This window comes from Salvelinus sp. IW2-2015, unplaced genomic scaffold (assembly GCF_002910315.2).
Source record: "Salvelinus sp. IW2-2015 unplaced genomic scaffold, ASM291031v2 Un_scaffold16687, whole genome shotgun sequence".
NCBI lineage: Eukaryota > Metazoa > Chordata > Actinopteri > Salmoniformes > Salmonidae > Salvelinus > Salvelinus sp. IW2-2015.
In genome coordinates, this window is record NW_019957708.1 from 53,595 (window position 1) to 64,397 (window position 10,803).

Consider the following 10,803-nt stretch of genomic DNA (forward strand, 5'->3'; position numbering starts at 1 on the left):
AAACAAAACGCCTGCAGCAGTTTGAGTTGGGCTCTCRTCCCCTTTCACACCTGTGAGCTTCACATGCTAACTGTGTCTATAGATAGTACTTACCCACAAGACATTGAATGGACTTTTGCTCAGGTGTTCTAGACAGCAGTCCAGTCTCATAGATCCAGTCTTTACAACAGAACGGAGATGAGCTAGAGGTTAGTGCAGTGTGGTCTGTCCACTGTCCAGTTAACTAGCGTATACTATGCTGTTCCAGCTGCTTCTCTCTATCTACCTCTTCTTTCTCACTCATTTCCTCCCTGTCTCTCCCTGTTGTTCCCCCTCTCTACAATTCCTCCGACTGCCCTCTCTCTATCCCTCCGTCCCTCTCTCTCTATCCCTCCGTCCCTGTCTCTGTCCTGATAAGTTATCAGCAGGCTCTATTACAACGCAGTATTTTGTCCCGCCCTGGAATTTCCCCCAACTCTTTTAATTGCACCTCTCTCTGTCTGGGAAAACAAGTCTGTTCCTGTCTCTCTCTTCTTCTCTCCCTCTAACTGTCTGCCCGACTCCCTCTAACTGTCCATGTGTTCTCCTTCCCTCTCCTGCAAAAGGAAATGAGCTTTTTCACCATTCCCGGGATATATTTACAGCCACACTCCCTCCTCTTCCTGTACCTGTGTTCTATGGTTTTATTACTTTATAGAAGCAGTTAAATCAGATGATGTCCTTCCACAGACCTTGTAGGTCAAATTATGACGCGTACCATTGATCATTTAAGCAATAAGGCCCGAGGAGGTGTGGTATATGGCCAATATACCATGGCTAAGGGCTGTTCTTAAGCACGACGAAAAGTGGAGTGCCTGGACACAACCCTTAGCCGTGGTATATTGGCAATATACCACAAACCCCTGAGGTGCCTCATTGCTATTATAAACTGGTTACCAACGTAATTCAAGCAGTAAAAATACATGTTTTGTCATACCCGTGGTATACGGTCTGATATACCACGGCTGTCAACCAATTAGCATTCAGGGCTCGACCCCACCCAGATTATAATACAATGCAATGTGCCCAGGTAATAATGCCCTCACATAATAAAGGGCAAAGAAACAAGCTTCACAAACTGTTACCCTTTTTATTGGAGTTCTCAGAAGAAACTGTAACGATAAAAACAACAAGCTGGTAACCATAATAATATTCCAAAATGTAAAAGAACAAAACATTAGACTAAGACATTTAATTAATTTAGAGATTGCCATCATTCTCAATGCAGCCCCYTGTGTCTACACTAGTGGAGCTATTGCATGTCCTTATTTGGGCAAAAAGGGGGCGAGGCCTCCGGGAACATTTGTGACGCYATCGTTCAGGAATGTAGAGCTGCAGGACGGGGCGTGGCTGAGGAGCGGGGAGAGCCAATAACAGGCTAGTGTTATGGACCACCTGAGTGTACAGGTGAAGGGAGCAGTGAAGAGGGGGGAGGGGCAGGAGTGTAACACAGAACCAATATTATTCTACTAAAGCATCCTCATCGGTTGATAGTTATTAACAGTCTCTCTGTGGGAAGTATAGAGCAGTGTGCCCACCTACACACACACAAGCGCACACACACACTCACAAGCGCGCACACACACACACACACTGAGAAGAGGTACACACCCAGAAATGGAATGGGCAGAACAGACATAGTTCTAAATTCCACATGATTTCATATTTACCCAATTGAATTGTACATGTTGCATATCYAATTGAATTCTGCACACCCATAGAACGACGAGTCCACATATTATAGAACCTTCACTTGGAGTGGAAAAGTCCATTTTACCCATTCTAATTCTATGGGKCAGAGCCAGGTACAAGGCTGTCTATTTTAGAGACAGGCTTGGGGAAAGATAGAGTGAAAACAACCTCTGTGTGAAGGTTAGACACATAACAGACAGACACAGAGACAGTGCTGCAGTTCATTAGGTAGATACTGTAGAGAAGCTGTGAGTTCCCAGTGGAGAACAGACTGTGTTCCRCCAGGTGTCTTTGGGGGAAGAGGAAGCAGAACATTTGTAGTCTGCTGTGTGTCCAGAGAAGAGGTGTTGGTGGGTAGAGACCTTACTCTACTGTCCAGAGTGTGAGTTTTGGTTTGGGGACAGGAGAGGTGCAGAGCGGGGGTGAGATGAGGGTCACTCTCCGATTCCAAAACACGGGTGGGAGAACGCCTAGGGGAGGACTGGCGGAATTGGTCAGCGTGGCACCTGCATCTGCTGCGTGGTCTGTGATTGGCTCTGGCCGGTGACATCGGACCCGCGGCTGGCCAATCGGCTGAGGATGTTCCTCTCCGACATCTGCAGCCTCACGGCGACAGGTGGTATACGGGCGATGGTTGCCGGGAGACGGGTGACGTCGGCCTTCATGTCACTCAGAAGCTCCTCAAGCTGTTTGAGAACTGAAGGAGAGAGACAGAGTTACCACCACCAAAGTCCAACTGACAGAGTTTAGGAAACAATGAAGAGAGGGAGAGAAATAAGAAAAATAGATGATGGAAGTGGGTAAGAACAGCAGAGACAGAAAAGAGACAATGAGAAAGAAAGAGAGCGAGTCTGTGTGTGTGTGTAGCCTACTGTCATGATGTTTCCCTGTTGGTGAGGTTTATGACCCCCATAAATACCTTTCCCCCTTTTCTCTCTCTACTCTACAGAATGGACTCTTGGAAAGCCCTTTTATAACATAGAGAGAGTCTGGTAACATCAAAAGGTTGGGAACGGAACATATTTCGGTAATCCAACCAGTTGAAAGTATCCGTTGGTACTTAAAGAATATGACGTCAGATCAGTTGTGGTCTGAGACATTATTACTGATGACAGGACGACATAAACTGTATCTTGGAAAGTCTACACATTCTAGTTATCAGATTCACATGGAATTGTTGTGCAATTTAAATGTTTAAATATGAAACTATTTGTGAAACTATTTAATTTAATTTTAGTATTTAAAATGAGAGAATCTTTTCATAAGTAAAATATGCTCAATCAGTGGCCACGCCCACGTGAATAGGCATTGGTTGGAAATTATGAACCAACCCCTTTTCTACATTTCTATAAGAGCCCCAGTGACCCAATTCACGGCGAACTAAGCCAACCTCAGCGTGAGCTCTGGTTGCGAATGTTTGAACGACTACAACCTAACGAAATTAACATTGTGTCCCGATGACGTGAGGACTGATGTCCATACGTTTGGAAGGGTGAATTTCAACGTGGAGGTGACGATCGCCACGCTGGAAGGATGAATGTGACTACATCAGCCAGAATATAGCATGAGCTTATAGTATGAACTTTGAACTCTTATTCAGTAAAGAAGTGATACATCCTTGACGTTGAGTTATCAGCAGCAGCTGTAAACGTGCGTGGCCTAGGAAAGGACGAACAATCTCTTCAGAACGACAGGGTACTACAACGTATCTTCCCAGAAATATTCTTCAAAGGACAAGGGAGATCTCTGCTGGGCAACCCAGCCTTCCATCTTCAACCAATCTATCGAAGCACAGCTCAGAGTAAATATATTTCTTGCCATTTCTTTTTCCGAATGGACGGTTATTTAGAATGCATAAGATTCTGTATTTATGATAGCATAAGGTCCGATAGAGATCCAATCCTTTTGTTCCTCAGTCTTTCTGGGCTTTCATTCAAACCCAACCACCTTTCTTTGTGTAACCAGCCGTCATATCGGTTTTGTCCACTAGGGACGTTTTCTTTTAGGACATAATTAGTCATCAATGTATGATCTGTATATATTTATTTATTTATTTTAATTTTACCCCCTTTTCATGGTATCCAATTGTTAGTAATTACTATCTTGTCTCATCGCTACAACTCCCGTACGGGCTCGGGAGAGACGAAGGTCGAAAGCCATGCGTCCTCCGAAACACAACCCAACCAAGCCGCACTGCTTCTTAACACAGCGCGCCTCCAACCCGGAAGCCAGCCGCACCAATGTGTCGGAGGAAACACTGTGCCACCTAGCTACCTTGGGTAGCGCGCACTGCGCCCGGCCCGCCACAGGAGTCGCTGGTGCGCGATGAGACAAGGATATCCCTACCGGCCAAACCCTCCCTAACCCGGACGACGCTAGGCCAATTGTGCGTCGCCCCACGGACCTCCAGGTCGCGGCCGGCTTTGACAGAGCCTGGTGGCACCAGAGTCTCTGGTGGCACAACTAGCGCTGCGATGCAGTGCCCTAGACCACTGCGCCACCCGGGAGGCCCCTGATTCAACTTGTTAGCCAGGGTTCGTGAAGATAACAAAGAATTTTACGACGTTCAGATGAGACTGAATAAGGTGACGATGAGTAATTGACTACTATTGATATAAAAGATTACCACGTCTTTAAGAGTTTACTCGAAGACAACAGCTCTATAAACATCATTCCGTGGTGCCCCGACTTCCTAGTTAATTACATTTCTATTGATTAGTTTAATCAGGTAATATTAATGACAGAGAATTGATTTTGATACAATAGCATGTCATATATCACTTAATCAATAGTAAAGACAGAACCCTACCTTTGTGCAGTACTGCGTTGGCAGGCTTGTTCCCTGACATGGACTCCTTGCTGAGGTGTTGGTGGGACTCAGCCAGACACTCCACCTCACTGAAGCGGTGTTGAGGGCCATGGAGGGGTGGGCCGGTCCTCAGACATGTTCAGGTAGGCTGCTCTGCGAAGCTGCTCCTCAATCACCAACGCCTGCTCCAACAACTAGAGTCAGATGTGGGGGGGGGGTTACAGAGATGAGAGAGGGATATGAGGAGGAGAGAGGCAGAGAGAGAGAAGAAGGATAAATGACAGGAGGAGAGAGGGAAGAGGTAAACAGAGTGATTAACAGAAAGGACGAGACAGTGGGAGAGGGATGTCTCAACAGAACACAGAGAGTGGTTCAATAGACAGAAGCAGCCAGAAACATCCCGCCAGCCCAGCGCACCTTAAACCTCCTGGCCAGGAACTTGTTCTTGATCTCCAGGAAGTTTCCTCTGCTCATCTCCCCCTTGAAGGGCTCGTTGAGGATAGCATACTTCACGTCGCTCTGCACATCCTGCCAGCGAGCGTAACCGTGTCTGAGAGGCGCCACGGTCAAAGGTCATGACATCATAATGATTCACAGTCCTCCCATCAAACCTCTGTCATCCTGCTAAGTAGTGTAGTGGTCTCCAACCCTGGTCCTATAGGTTTTAGTTCCAGCCCTGCACTAACATACCTGATCCAACTAATAACCTACTCCTCCACACTTTGATTAGCAGAGTGACGTTGGTACAGAGTGACGTTGGTACAGAGTGACGTTGGTACAGAGAGACGTTGGTACAGAGAGACGTTGGTACAGAGTGAAAGGATACTGTATGATGCCAGCCAGCAGCCAGTAGTCATGGCGACGATGCCAGATCTCAAATGTCTTCTTGGTGACGGTCGCCGCCCTCTCCTCGTTCTGCCACAGAGAGTGGAGCTCTGGAGAGAGAGAGAGAGAGATGTTAAGAGAGACTGAAAATGAACAAAGGACAGTTTTGCATCCCCCTGCCTCCCAATGATTACTAGTTAAGGTTAGGGAGTTGGGGAGGGTTAGCTGATCCTAGATCTGTGTGTGTACCTGTGAATCCTCCGTCTGCGATGTTGAACATGAACCTCTGCTTGGTAGCCTTCTTCTTCTCCTCACTCACATTCACCGCTGCTGCTGCCACTCCTTCTTTAGTGTTCTCTCCATTCTGCAGCTTGCCAGACTCCTCYGTCTTCAAACCATCTTTCTCCTCTTTTTGCTCTGAAGGGAGGAAGAATACTGGGTTAGCACCATATGTTTGTTTGTGTATGTGTGTGCATAAATGTGTGTATGGAACAGAAGAACCTACCTTTCTTGTCCTGTGCAGGAGAACTGGTGTCCATCTTCTCCTCTTTGCTCTCCTCCACTATAACAGAGAGAACACAGGTCAGGGGTCACAACCACAGGAGACATGACCTTAATACAATATCTGTGTCACCCTGACTTTCCTGACTGACCTTTAGGCTTGGCCTCCTGTGACACTGCTGTGGCCTCTGACCCTTCACCTTTGACCTCAGTGGGGGAATCCTTCTCATTGTCTACCATCTCCTTTTGGGTTTCCTTCTCTTCAGTCTCTTTATCCTCCTTCTCTTCTGTGTCTTTGTCCTTTTCTTTGTCGTTCTCTGTGGTGGAGGACTCTCCCTCTYCCTCTTTCCTTTCAGAGCGTTTTTCCATCTCGTCTGGGATTTCAATAATCTGTGAGGAGGAAAAAGGGGTGAGGATTAAGGTAGTGATGGGATGACATCACAATCTGAGCGGAGGGTGCAGTATAATGTAATAAAGAATGTTCACCTCTGGGTCTTCTGTCTTGCTGTGCACCCTGCCGTCCTTTTCTACCTCTCCCTCCTTCTTTACCTCCGTCTCCTTGCCAGTGTCTTCAGACTTAGTGAGGTCCTCTGTTAGCGACAGAGAGAGCGTGAGAGAATGATTGAGTATATTTCCATTTTACTGTGTTTGTACCTGGGGCGGGGGTGTTGGGCTTTCTGTGTTAGTGTGTGTGTGTGTGTGTGTGTGTGTGTGTGTGTGTGTGTGTGTGTGTGTGTGTGTGTGTGTGTGTGTGTGTACCTGGGGCGGGGGTGTTGGGCTGTGTGTCAGCGGGGGTTCCAGTAGAAGGTGTTTTGACGTCCTCTCCAGCAGCGATGGCTGCCAGCCTCCTGTTCTCCTCCAGCTCCATCATCCAGGGCATAGACCACTGGCCGTTCACATGCTCAAACTCCTGCACCTGGACATCAATACATACATCAATTAAATGAAAACAAAACAACAAATGATCAACTGATAACACTAATGACTGATCAGAAAAAATACCAAATGATGTAAACAAACGACATTGCTTACTTTCTTCCTGATCAATGACATCACGCCGATGCGAGTAAGGACATGTTGTCGTGACAACCCCTCCCGTGGAACTCCGTCAGCGAAGGTCTCCGCTCCGTCAGCCCCCGGCTCACAGAGATGACGCATGAAGAGAGAGACATACGCCCTGAGAGGGAGAGAGAATATTGTTATACGGACCCCTGGGAACACACACATAAAGACTGCACACACAAATAAATAGACCATAGACATTAACACACAGACTCACTTGAACTCTTTCTCAGACTTCCCCCTGAGGTCTCTGACCAGCCACTGGGTGGTGAAGGCATCCTGAGGAGGCATCCCATAGCGCATCACTGCATTCAGGAATGCCTTCCTCTGGCGCGCATTGAAGCCCAACACCTGAGAGAGAGAGAGGGGAGGGGGGGGTTAGAGCAACATACACACTGAAAGAGACAAAAGACAAGTGGTAAAGAGAGAGAGGAAAATGTGCAGGCAGAAGTAGACATGGCGAAAGAAAAGACTGCTTGTAGAGGGAGATATGAAGAGGACAATGTCGATTTTTCTTTTGAGTGACAGACGGTGAGAGAGACTGATAGAAGCTGCAGTCTGACCTCAATGTTGCCTCCCACTCTGGCCAACAGGGGGGGCAGCGGTTTGTCCCTTTCGTTCCTCAGCCCCTTGCGGCTTGGCCTGCGGGAGTTGGCTGGTTGGAGGGAGAAACACAGGTCATGTCATGTTAGTCTCACACACACACTACAGTCGTGGCCAAAAGTTTTGAGAATGACACAAATATTAATTTTCACAAAGTCTGCTGCCTCAGTGTCTTTAGATATTTTTGTCAGATGTTACTACGGAATACTGAAGTATAATTACAATCTATTTCATAAGTATCAAAGGCTTTTATTGACAATTACATGAAGTTGATGCAAAGAGTCAATATTTGCCTGTGAAGCCCTTTCTGTGCAAAGCAATGATGAAGGCACGTGTTTCCTTGCAGGTAACCATGGTTGACAGAGGAAGAACAATGATTCCAAACACCACCCTCCTTTTGAAGCTTCCAGTCTGTTATTCAAACTCAATCAGCATGACAGAGTGATCTCCAGCCTTGTCCTCGTCAACACTCACACCTGTGTTAACAAGAGAATCACTGACATGATGTCAGCTGGTCCTTTTGTGGCAGGGCTGAAATGCAGCGGAATTTTTTTGGGGGGGGGGATTCAGTTCATTTGCATGACAAAGAGGGACTTTGCAATTAATTGCTATTCAACTGATCACTCTTCATAACATTCTGGAGTATATGCAAATTGCCATCATACAAACTGAGGCAGCAGACTTTAATATTTGTGTCATTCTCAAAACTTTTGGCCACGACTGTACACTCACACACAGAAAATACACACATATTAATGTGTACTGACAGACACACAATTCATCCTGCAATAGAGTTGGGGTAAACTCCCTACATCACTGTATGAGATTTTGATTGAATGACCCCTCAAAACAGCATGGAATTGTGTGCTATTTTACCTCTACCGGATGTTGTTTTAGCAAGCCTTTGCAATTTTTACAACCAATTGCAGATACAAGTTGCAGACAGACCTATTTTAAATAGTGTACCATAAAATGTGACATGATAAGGGATTCAAACCCTGTATTGTCTGAAAGACATATATTGATACATTGTTGCTGCATCATCAGTGAACTTGCTGAAAAAACGAATTGCAAGGAGGCAACGGTGTGTATAATTAGTTCACACCTCAGCAAACAGTTGCAAACGGAAAACGGTTTGCAATGTAGCACAAAAAAAGTTTATATTGAAAAAACTCAGGTAGGTACCTCCCCGTTTTGTTCCTAGTGAATATATCCCTGATATTAGCTAAAGTTAGCTAATAGCAGTGTGTAGCCATACTATTACATTTGAAATGTCTCTATTTCTTTGGAACTTTTGATTTTTGATTTTATATTGTTTATTTCACTTGTGTTTATTATCTATTTCACTTGCTTTGGCAATGTAAACATATGTTTCTCATGCCAATACAGCCCTTCAAATTGAATTGAATTAGTAGCTATCGTATTCACAGACGATGCTGCTACTCCTCGATATATCTGATCTTGAAAGAGCACTCACTGACTGTCGCAATTGAAACGGGCGGATGATGGAAATGAACACCGCAATAACGAAAAACGTAACCGCGAGTAGCTACTGTATCTGTCGCGCTGTAATAAAATCCGCTCTGAATGTTCTGTGCCGCGAACGTCAACTGAGGCAAGTGATCATCATCAAATTAATCTTCTGACAATGTGTTTACCGTTTAGCATGGAAATATGTACGATTATGACAAGATTTTGAGTCGCTCATTCAGGGTGAAATCTGCAGTCATTAATATTTTATTTGCCACGGCGGCGCAATCGGTAACTCATCTGCCGTTCAATCAATAGATCAATGGTTCGAACCCAGACCATATCATGTCACATTTCTGACCAACATTGTATGAATTATTGTTTTGCCACCAAAACGCTTCTTTATAAAGAATATATATTGTCTTTCTTACATAATACATACACACATAAATGTCCTGGATGATTTTTGTGTGAATTTCATCAATGGAAATGTTGTTCCAACAATGTAAAGTAAAAGGTATGCTACACCAGCATTTGACCTGCAACCCTTCCATTTCAAAACACGTGTAGTTTAACCAAATGTCATGTTGACCACAATCATATATTAACTTGACAATGATTGGATATCCATAAACTCAAAGAATGGATGTAATCATAAGTGCATTCAACAGTTTCTTCGAATTCTATGTATGAGCACCACACTATAAACTTCAAAATAAGAATTTTAACAGATCCTCAAAAAGAACATGGATGATTCACTGTACAGAATTGATATACTCTGTACATTTTGCTGCCCTGTCTAACAAGTCGATGCAGGAGTTAGTCTGTTTCTGTATAATCTGTAGGGGCCGTTTGAAAGACGTTAGCATGGGACACAGCTTCGTAACAGTCCATGTAGAACTGACCTTAACCACAGATCTATAATCAGATTATTCTATCCCCAATCCTAAATGAACCATTAGGTGGATGAACAAATATCTAACCCTGTATCAGTAGTTGGGGCTTACCGCCCTTTCTAACTGCCGTCGGCCATTAAGTATTCGTTTGTACTTCTGCTTACTTAGACTTGTAGTGTGGAATAGTTTCGTACTATTATAATTTAATTGGCCTGTTATAACTGGCTAACAGAATCAGTCACTCTCTCTCGCGCATCATTCTCACACACAAATGCTTACACTCTTTCACTTTCTGTCCTTTGCAGAAAAACACACAAGCAAACACTAATTCGAACTGGCACATACAGAGATTCATTTATTTGCACGGACACATACACACACTCATACAGTGCATTTGGAAATGTTACGCTTAATTTTTGTAGCAAAGCATTATCATAATTTTGTGGAAACGTCATTTTGCAACAGTGCCTCTTCAACCTCAGGATGAAAAAATGTGGCTTGTCACCGAAAACCCCCACAGTTGATAGTGCATGTCAGAGCAAAAACCAAGACATGAGGTCGAAGGAATTGTCCGTAGAGCTCCGAGACAGGATTGTGTCGAGCCACAGATCTGGGGAAGGGTACCAAAACATTTCTGCAGCATTGAAGGTCCCCAAGAACACAGTGGCCTCCATCATTCTTAAATTGAAGAAGTTTGGAACCACCAAGACTCTTCCTAGAGCTGGCCACTCGGCCAAACTGAGCAATCGGGGGAGAAGGGCCTTGGTCAGGGAGGTGACCAAGAACCCGATGGTCACTCTGACAGAGCTCCAAAGTTCCTCTGTGGAGATGAGAGAACCTTCCAGAAGGTCAACCATATATCTGCAGTACTCCACCTATTTAATGCCTACCTCCTCACGCCATTTGCACACACTGTATATAGACTTT

General features: G+C 45.0%; 1 pseudogene; it reads right to left on the reverse strand.

The window, feature by feature from the left end:
- Nucleotides 1-1,088: 1,088 nt before the first annotated feature.
- The window catches only part of LOC112081035 (chromodomain-helicase-DNA-binding protein 4-like), a 57,368-nt pseudogene continuing 47,653 nt past the window's right edge, over nucleotides 1,089-10,803 (reverse strand).